Consider the following 10,396-nt stretch of genomic DNA (forward strand, 5'->3'; position numbering starts at 1 on the left):
TCATAGTCCATTGTAAACAAAAGCATTATTATTTTTTGGTGTTTGAGATTATTCACCACCCTCCAGCCAACATTAATGTGAAGAGTGTGTTGTGCAGTAGCAGTAGTTCTATACATATGCGACATATATTAAGCCAAGATTTTTCTGTTGGGAAAATAGAGTGGCTGAATTAAGATACTTCAACACAGCTGTACTATTTTTCTTCACCATTAGCCCTTTGGAACACTCTAATACTGTCATGAATGAGGAATTACTTTTCCATATACTATCTTCATGTGGACATGCTTTTTAACAATCCTGAAAAGAACTGGTAACTATCTCTGTTACTAAATGGGAAGTAGGTGAAAATAGGAATTCAACGGGCATTCATTTGCTTAGTAAGTCTCCTGAGTGTGCTCACAATACCAAGAGTCAGCATGGCTTCGGGAAGAAAGCGTGTGTTTATCAGATGTTCTTGCTGAGGCGCATAAACAAATAGTACTGGGACTGTGGAAATGATATGTGGATATGTTTCTGGAAATTTAAACAGGAGTATTATTCAGTGAGCAGAAGACTTGGGCTGGGAATTGATAACCCTTTGAGAGCCACTAGAAAGATCAGATATGTACAGATGAATAATAGCATGCATAAAAACTGAAGGTGAACTGGTAGTCAATCCAAGTTTAATATAATAATAAAGAGTGCTTCCTCTTTCCCCCCACATTTCTTTGCTCATCATTTCTAAGTTTCTATTTTAAAGACCATGATTTCTAGTCTATATACAACCTTATTGATAGAATTTTACCCTTTCATTTCATCCAGAATTTTTATTACTATTATGATCCTTACCTTATGGATAAGGAAACTGAGGCACAGAGAGTTTAAGAAACTTGACAAAGCTGCAAAGCTAGTTGGTGGCAAAGCCAGGATATGGACCAAGACAGGCTGGATCCAGAGCATATGCTATTCTACCGTGTTGCATTTTCACTAAATTCAAGGTAAATGTTTGAAATCTGGGGCATGGTCAAACTCTTCTTTTCCAGGAGAGTTTTTGTATGATCAGATAAGGTCATTGTATTCATCCATTTGTTAAATGTAGCAACAAGATTATAATTTTTTTTTGAACATGGATATGTTCCGAATATAGGTATAATTTGAGTGCTAGAACTGTCTCATCCTCTTACTAGCTGTGTGAATATGGGTATACTCAGATTCATCACTTGAAACAAAGGAACATTACCACTTGCTTGACATGCCTTGCAAATTATTGGGAGAAAAAGAGCTGGGAAGTGTGAATTCAGGACGCATTAAGAACATTTGCACCATGAAAATGAAGCAAATTGAAACCAACACCAGCTTCTCACAACCTTTTGCCATCTCATTTTCCTGGTTTTGTCCTGTCTAATTTAGATCATAAACCCTCCAGTCAGAAACCATCACCTCTTTATACAGAGTACAATGACTGGTGTCACTATTTAATAAAAACACAAGAAGCAGCTGCAAAGGTTTGAAATTAAATCTACAAACGTAAGGTGAAAGTTATATTGAGTTCCAACTGTAGGTCATTATGGCAAAATTAAGATAAGGACATGGATTTGTTTTCTTAATTTTCCTAAAACTGGTGTAATGTAGCAATTAAGAGAATGTGGTCCAGAGTCAGGTTTCCTATGTTACAATTCTAACTTGGCCGCTTACTAATTATATAATGTTTTGAACACACTATATTTTATAGATTCCATGAAATACAATATTTTACATTTTCACATCTCAGAAATTGAGATTATTTATACAAGGAACAGTATTTTATGATTACCATTGCCCACATAGCAGCTAAGATACAGCTGGCATTGCCTGAGCATTTGCACACACACACACACACACACACACACACACACACACACACACATGCACACACACACGCGCGCACACACACACACACACACACACATATTTGGCCATTGCTGTTCACGTTGTCGTGAGTTTACCTGAGTTATAGGCATTGGTGTTAATGCACATGCTGAGGTAATTTGCTATTTAAACTGTCTTGAGAAAAATTACACAGTGCATTTGGCTTTAAGATAAAAAGTTATTGTATATGCAGAAACAAAGCAGTGGGGCTTAAATTTGTTATTTGTGAAGCAACAATTCATCACTGGAAGAATGACTGTTATGCCAGGTTTTCTTGCAAAGAAAAAAGAAGGGGGCTTTATGATATCCAAGAAAGGAAAATACCCTCAGGTAGCTGAAACTGTGTTCCTTTTGTTACTGAGGTGCAGCAAAAGGATTGCTTATCACACACCAAGTCATGCAACCAAAAAGCAGGAGAAATCCCAAATCCCTTGGTATATGGAGAAAAAAATTGCAAGGCAGCGAGAGGCTGGTGTGACAGAAGAGCACTTTCAACAAGTATAAAATAAAAATCTGAAGTGGCAAGAAAATATTATATCACAGTTTGGCAGCATTTCCCCCCTTTTTATTTGTATATTTAAAAAATCATATAATGTGCTCATGGCTTCCTTGAAATGTGAAATACAGAATACCTCATTAGCTGTGTGAGAATTAAATGAAATAACATAGGTGAAGTGTTATTGGTGTGCTTGACACATAGTAAGTGTATAATACATGTTGGCCATTATTATCATCATCAAATTACAAAGGCCTTTCATTTTCGTATCTGCTCTCTAATAGATTAATGGGGATTAGAAACAATTCAAGTGGGATATGTTTCATTTGAAAATAAAATGTGGTTTTGTGATCTCAGGGAGAGCTGGGGAAAGTTTAATAGGCAATATCAGGTGTTTCACAAGTGGGAGGGATGAGTGAAGTGAGAACTTTTCACAGTGTGGCCAACATGGGATGACTTTTCCTGTCATGGACTGGAAGTTATATGGTACTACCCTAAGAAATTGCTTCCTGGCAACATGATAGATACAGCTTCAGCCGTATTTCCTTAACCAACAAAATCGCAGACATTTCTATGTACCACTTTGGTGTTTTATTCGAAAGTGTAGTGTTAATTTCAGTGTACCACTTCACACACACACACACAAAAATTCATGGCTTTAGAAATTGTGATTTTAGCAGCTATTTGGAGCTGCAAGTACATTTAAGGATTTTATTGAAAAGTTCTCAAGTAAACAAATGTGGGCCTCGGCTCAGTGAATTTACACAATGTTCAAGTACACAGATGAATTCAACCTCTGAATTTTAATTTTCATCTAACTTGAGCTGTTGCATTCCTCAAAACATAAAAGGAAGAATTTATAAAGTCATGAGTGACGCTAATTGGGATGTGATTTTTTTTCAGAATCCATTTCCTGGTTAGAAAGTCAACATTTTGAGATACTTTCCCAAAATATCTTTCAGATTGTGTTCACGAGTCTCTATTAAAAGTTAATTCTTTTTTTCTTTAACAAATTAACTTTTGAAGTCTGAAATATCTACTTGAATATATTTGATTTTTATTTATCAAGATAACTAAAGTAAAGGCATGTCATACACCACTCCTCTTTCGCTCACTACATTTTTTAAGTTCATGTTTGTGAAGGACAAGCAAAGCTTGTGTGTATTTGATTTTTGTCACTTTTGTTATTTCAAGAGTACAAAGATGATAACACAAGATATTTGAGACCTTAGGATTGAAAATCTCTCTTAAGGCCAGAGGAATTATGGAAATTTCAGTGCACAAACAATTCTGGGCTTATTCATTTGGCCAAATTAGTTTGTCTTGTTTTTGCATTACAATTTTGATTGCTGCACTCCAGTGTCTTTTCTGTCCCTGAAAACTATCTAGAAATATTTGGCTATTATCATAATAATTGTGTCACGAGACAGTTGTTCTAGTAATAAAGTTAACCAGTCATGATAGAGTGCCTCTGGACAAGTGGACTTGTGTGTGTGTGTGTGTGTGTGTGTGTGTGTGTGTGTGATTGCAAGTTAACTTGGTGTGTTTACTTATTAGTCTTAACAAAGTTATCCTTTTAAAAAGTGGGGAGGAAAGGGGGCGCCTGGGTGGCTCAGTCAGTTAAGGGTCTGACTCTTGATTTTGGCTCAGGTCATGATCTCACGGTTCATGAGATCGAGCCCCCATCAGGCTTGATCAGCGTGGAGCCTGCTTGGGATTCTCTCTCCATCTCTCTGTCCCTCCCATCTCTCAAAATAAATAAATAAACTAAAAAAAGAAAAAGTGTGGAGGGAAGAAAAATGCTGTCCTGGGACTTTGTTGACTTAAATTTGTCCCTCAATGTCCAATTAAGGAATGTCTTTTCAGTATAAACTACTTAAAAACAATCTTCCATTTTTCACATTTGGCTTCTTTTCCCTTAAAGGTCAGGTAGATAAACAAGGAATGGATATAACTGCTAAATGTGGTTCAGTTCTTGACATTGGTACTGAGGGTCTATCAAAATGGAAAAAAAACTTTTTTTTTCTTCATTTTATACCTTCTATTAATTTTGTTTAAGAAAAAAAAGTTGGGACAAAACTCTAATCAGTGATGGTAGAACTTTCTCCAAAATGTTGTCTTTCATTTATTATTATCTAATATTGTAGCAGGATTCTTGCACAGAGTCGTGACACCGAGGCTTTTCTTTCCAGGAAGCAACTTTATTCCTGCAAGCACCACTCAGTTGGGTTCGAACCTGAAGAACTGAGCCCCGAACACCATTTAGCATAGTTTTTTTATATATTTTTTACTCTTTGTCTCCCATATATGGTAACACACAAACATAGTCTGATTAAGTGGTCTCATGTTACAAGGTCAGGAGTGATGTTGTCAAGTAAGCAAATAGTAAGGTTGCCTTGAGGTGGTTTTTTTTTTTCTTTCTTTCCTTAGGGAGGGGACCCTACCACATTGTGAAGTAGTTTGACTAGTGCTAGATAAATTACACAATGGAAGAGAATTTTAAGAAAACAAGTGTTTTATTGTCTCGTTCTATTTGATGGTCTACTCTATTTTTGGAAGTTCCTTTTAAGCTCTGGGATTGTAAAACAATTACCTTTCAAACCACTGAAGTGCAACTTGAATATGGTTAACACTTCATCTGGCTTCCAGGGTGTAAATTAGCCTTGTCTACAGGCCATCAGGAAAATTTAATATTCTTTATTTGTGAATCATCAACATTCTAAAATTTGACTAAGTATTATAAAAGATAAGCAATGTAATAAGAATTCTTGAATGCAATTAGGAAGCAAGGCATTATTTCAATAATTTTATTGCAATGTGCAATACACTTTTCCCTGATCCCTGAGTTGATTAGTTTATGCATTAATTCCTTTTCAGAAGGACCCCTAACAATGTAAGGAATCAGTACCCACCCACTTGCTGTCACTTCAAATGTACACATATTTATAGAAAGTCCAGGGACCCCAAAATATTCCTCCATCAGTCCACAGGTCTTTTGGTGGAAAGGAGAAAGCAGTAGGCATTAGGAACGGAGGTGTAGTCTCAGAGTCTGCCACAGGAAGGTCCCATCAAGATAATTTTCTAGTGGGGTGCTTTAGCAATGCACAGACTTGACATAAGAATAAAAATATGGCTAGCCTCTGTTAACTGAAATGTAAAAACTTTTTCTTTGTCCTCTTTACCTTTTTCCTCTTTCTCTCTTTCCTCTATTCTTTCTCTGTTGTCTCTTCCTACTTCTCGTCTCTTTTTCTATCTTGGTCTTTTACTATCCCTCCTTCCCCTATCTTCTTTTTATGCATTCTCCCTTTGAAAGCATATTTACTCTATGGCACATCAATATACATATCATTTCAGTTCTCTATCTCCAGTCTTGATCTCTTTAACCTACAATCTGCCATTCCCACCTGCCTGTTGGACACTTGCAGATGTCATTCTTTAAATACTTGAGATTCCTCTTGTTGTCTGTTGAACTTATCTTCCCCTCATTCCTCAAAACAGCTCTTGATCTTCTCTTACCTATTTCAATAACGTTCTCACCAATCTTTCAGTTACCTCAGCCTCTCACCTTGATGTAAACCTTGCATTTTCTTCCTATATCCAATCAGGCATGAGTCCTCCTGATTCTTCTTTTGTTATATCCTTAAATCTTCTTTTTATTTTTATTTCTAATATCAAGTAGTAGACCCTTTTCATCATTCACCTAAATTGGTCTTCTCTTACTTCTTTTCTCTGGTCCTTACTTACCTATCCTCCAAGTCAAGAGAGAGCTATGAAATCACAAGATTCCTAACATAGCACAAGGTTCATTTCACCTGCTCATCAAAAGTCTTAGATGAGAGACAGGAATAGGCCAGACACTCTGAGAGATGAAAACAAAATTGAGTATGTATAATACTAGATATCAATATGTGTTGTAAATGATTTATACTACAAGATATCAAATGCAATGCAGACAATGTGGTACTTATTCAGAAAAGATAGACAAATAGACTTGGTGGGGCACCTGGGTGTCTCAGTCAGTTGGGCGTCTGACTTCAGCTCAGGTCATGATCTCGTGGCCCATAGGTTCAAGCCGCGCATCAGCTGTGTGCTGATAGTTCGGAGCCTGGAGCCTTCTTCAGATTCTGTCTCCCCCCCTCTCTCTGCCCTTCCCCTGCTCACACTCTGTGTCTCTCTCTTTCAAAAAGAAATAAACATTATTTTTTTTTTTAAAAAGATAGACAAATAGACTTGGAATAGATGAAAAAATTGCAAAGCAGTAGGTCTGGTATGACAAAAGAACTCTAAGTACAGACATAATAGACAGTCCAGAAATTGACTCACACTATGTAGTCCCTTGATTAATGAGAAACACAATGCTGCAGTGTAGTTGGGAAGGATAGCCTTTTCAATAAGTGGTGCTGGATCAATCGAATATCCATGTGGGAAAAAAAGGAAATGTTGACCCCTTTCCCACATTGTAAAAAATCAGTTTTAAATGGGGCATAGAGCTGAATGTGGAAGATAAAAGAACCAAAGGGACACATATGAAAAATTAAATAAAAAGAAAATTACTAATAAACCAGATTGTGTTAAAATTAAGAAACATAAAGAAGTAAAAATGCACACCACAGAGTGGAAGATGTTTGCAATACATCTATCTGACAATGGAGTAGTATAGCATATTTGACAAAATCCTACAAAATAATAATAATAAAAAAAGTAACCTAGTAGAAAAATGGGCAAAAAACTTTAACAGGTAATAAAAGAGCATTTGTAAATGGCCAATATACACGTGAAGAAATGCTACATTTTATTAGAGGCTAAGGAACTGCAAACTAAAACCTCCATGAAATATCACTACACACCAACCAGGATGGCAAAACTCAAACAGTACCAGTACTGAGAGATATATGGAACAGGTATAACTTTTATAATTCTTGACAGAAATGCAGACTTTATATAATTGCTTTGAAAGACTGTTTGGTAGTTATCAACTAAAGCTGAGTATGGGCTTTGGTTGACCCAGCAATTCCACTTGTAGATAAATAAATACCCAAGAGAAATGAGTAAATAAGTGCATTAAAGCATATTCATAGCAGCACTATTCATAACAGTCTCAAATTGGAAAGCTACCTCAATGTCCATCAATAGTAGAATAATAAATACATTTTATTATGCTTGTTAATAAATGCACATTCTACCAACATTTTGGAAACCAGTGGCTTCCATAATACTCTTTCTTTGTACTTACTTTGCATCTCCCTAAACTTCTCTGGATGGTGGGTCCAGCAGAATTCCATGCTCTTGGGGCATCCCCAACATTATATGTAAATAGGGCAGTAAGAAACAGTAAAGGCAGGGGCACCTGGGTTGCTCAGTCAGTTAAGCGTCTGACTTCGGCTCAGGTCATGATCTCATGGTTCATGTTTTCAAGCCCCGTGTCAGGCTCTGTGCTGACAGCTCAGAGCCTGCTTCAGACTCTGTTTCTCCCTCTCTCTCTGTCCCTCCCTGGCTTGCACTCTGTCTGTATTAAAAATGAATAAACATTAAAAAAATTAAGAAAAAAAAGAAACAGTAAAGACATTTTGTCAAGTTCCTTTGTTTACACACATGATCCATTGTACCAGCAGACTTACCTTACAAAACACAAATTCAAAGATCAAATCATTAAGATTTTCAATAGCAGGGCAATAAACTAAGCATGGGCCCTTCTGAGTGAGGGGCATTCCCATGAACCCAGCCATTCATGTTAATCATCCTTCAATAAAGGGTTTATTAAAAGTAAAGTGAACAAATAAATATTTTGTCTGGCTTCTTCACTGTTGAACAAATAAAGGCAAAATCCCTTAGGCTAAAACAGGGTTTTTAAAACTTTGGTTTAAACTCTAGCTTGCTCACCTTTCATTTCCCTCTCTGCACACCAACTAATTGTCCCTCAATACTAACCCATCTCCAAGCCTGAGATTCATCTTTCACCTCTTTCTCAACTCCTCACAGCAGGTTTGGTTGCCTCAGTCTCACAAATGCATCCACTTTCCAATAGAGACTGATCACTCTAAAATAAGCCCCATGGTACCCAGGTGCCTAATCTAATAAACCAGCCAAATGCTGCAGAGCAAGATGAAAGCCAAGGCCAAACACCCTAGGGCTCAGGGTGTGGGGAGCTTGCATTCACCATCCCTCCATGATTCCCTATAGTCATTCTCCAAATAGTAGTCACTATACCCTTTATAAAATGTCAATGACTCCTGCTCAATTTTGACAGCGACTTCCCACTCCATGGAGACTGAAATCCAGATTTTTTACTCTGAACCAGGAGGTTCTGCCCACATACCTGTCCATCCTCATCTCTTTCTTCTATTCACTTACTTCACCCCAGCCTCCCTGACCCTCTTAGGACTGATTCATGGCTTATAAATTTGCCTAATTTCTCCTGATAGAATGCACATCTTTGCATGGCTATTAACCTTCCTGTTAGGATACAGATCAGCAGTCCCCTCCTTGAAGAAGACTTTGCCTACCACAAAATATAAAGTAGCTCTCTGTCACCAATTCTGGTCATTGTTAACATAGTACCAAATTTTTCCCTCCTAGAACTTACCTCCACCTGCAGTGATTTGATTGATAATTTGTTTACGTATTTAATGTTTATGTCCTCTTTCTAGAGTATAAGCTCTAGGCTGTCCTGCTCATGGACAAGAACAAAATTTGGCACATGCACGTGCTTAAAAATACTACATCTCATAACTTGCTTTTGGAAGGGCGATTGAAAGCTCTCCTCATTCTCTTGGTTAGTCTTGGCTTTATTATTATTGTTATTATTATTATTTTCCCATTGATACTTCTCAGCCAAGTTTTTGTTTTGGTGATGGGGGATGGATAGTAAGAGGCATATGAGACAGGGAACTAGAGCTTATGGTTGGGGTTGGAGAGTGGGAAAATGGAGAGGAGATATGTATGTTCTGGAGAGAATTTTTTTTTTTCTTTTTTTGGGGGAAAGACAAAAACTTATTGTTTAAAGTGGATTTTGGAAACTTCTGTTGTCTAAGGTGCCATCTAGCCCTTTGTCCCTTCTCCTCAGAAAACCATGATTAAAGTTAACATGACTTATGAAGCATTGTCAGGTTTTGGGGGGAAGGGAAGATTGTTCCATCATGTGCTAAGATGGGGTTCATATACAAGGCAAGTGTAGGGAGCCTCAACAGCCTTCCCTCCCTCAGGTTATGCTTCTCCTTCAACCAACATGCTAAGTTTGTTGACTGCTAAGTTTGGTTAAAAAATGCTTTCTTTGGCTATTCTGTTTGTAATATTGTTGCCAAACATCCTTTCCTAGGCAACCTACTGTGGAAAGGAATTTGTGGGTAAGAGCAAAGGTCCTGGAGTCTGATTTCTTTTAAAGCCCAGCTGTGTCCTCACTTCCTCTTGTTCTGTCTTGCCTGCATTCTAAAAATAGGATTTGACTCATGGCATGGAATGCGGATACTGAAGACCTGGAAGATACACTGAAGACCCCAGATTCAGATCTTCTCATTTTAGAAATGTTACTTGATAGGGAACTTTTCTCCCCCAGTACCAGTGCAGCAAATCCAGTAAAGGGTTCTGCTTAGTTTCCCTTGAGTTATGTGCCTATCTTTGAGTTAATCAGTGTGTTGATGGAAATGGGTCCTATATTTGATCAGAACTGGTTCATATCCTGAATCTAATGTCTATGACATGGAATCCATTAATAGAAGAAAGTGCTCACAAAAAATGCTGGGCAATGAAAACAATAGATTTCATAATTTTCCTGAGTCATCTTTGGTGGGTCAGAAGATCTAGAAACCAGGGTACTAATAGCTCAGACAACCAAACAATTCATTATCAACAGTCTTCTAAAATTCTTAGAATTCCCAAAATCAACTTCAGGTTAAGGCATAATTTTGAGGGTGGATTTGCACATTATATAGCTGTAAAGGACCATGAGAAAGAAGATGCTAAGCAGCAAGAAAGGCCTGGGTTTAGATCCTGGTTCTGATACATACTATGACTTTA

At 37.3% G+C, this 10,396-nt stretch overlaps 1 long non-coding RNA gene across 1 annotated transcript in view; it reads left to right on the forward strand.

The window, feature by feature from the left end:
- The window catches only part of LOC125911653 (uncharacterized), a 108,991-nt gene extending 99,613 nt beyond the window's left edge, over positions 1-9,378 (forward strand). The window contains exon 4 of the long non-coding RNA XR_007454400.1: positions 802-9,378. This is a non-coding gene — a long non-coding RNA (uncharacterized LOC125911653). The remainder of the gene's footprint in view (positions 1-801) is intronic.
- Positions 9,379-10,396: the final 1,018 nt, after the last annotated feature.

This window comes from Panthera uncia, assembly GCF_023721935.1.
Source record: "Panthera uncia isolate 11264 chromosome C1 unlocalized genomic scaffold, Puncia_PCG_1.0 HiC_scaffold_3, whole genome shotgun sequence".
NCBI lineage: Eukaryota > Metazoa > Chordata > Mammalia > Carnivora > Felidae > Panthera > Panthera uncia.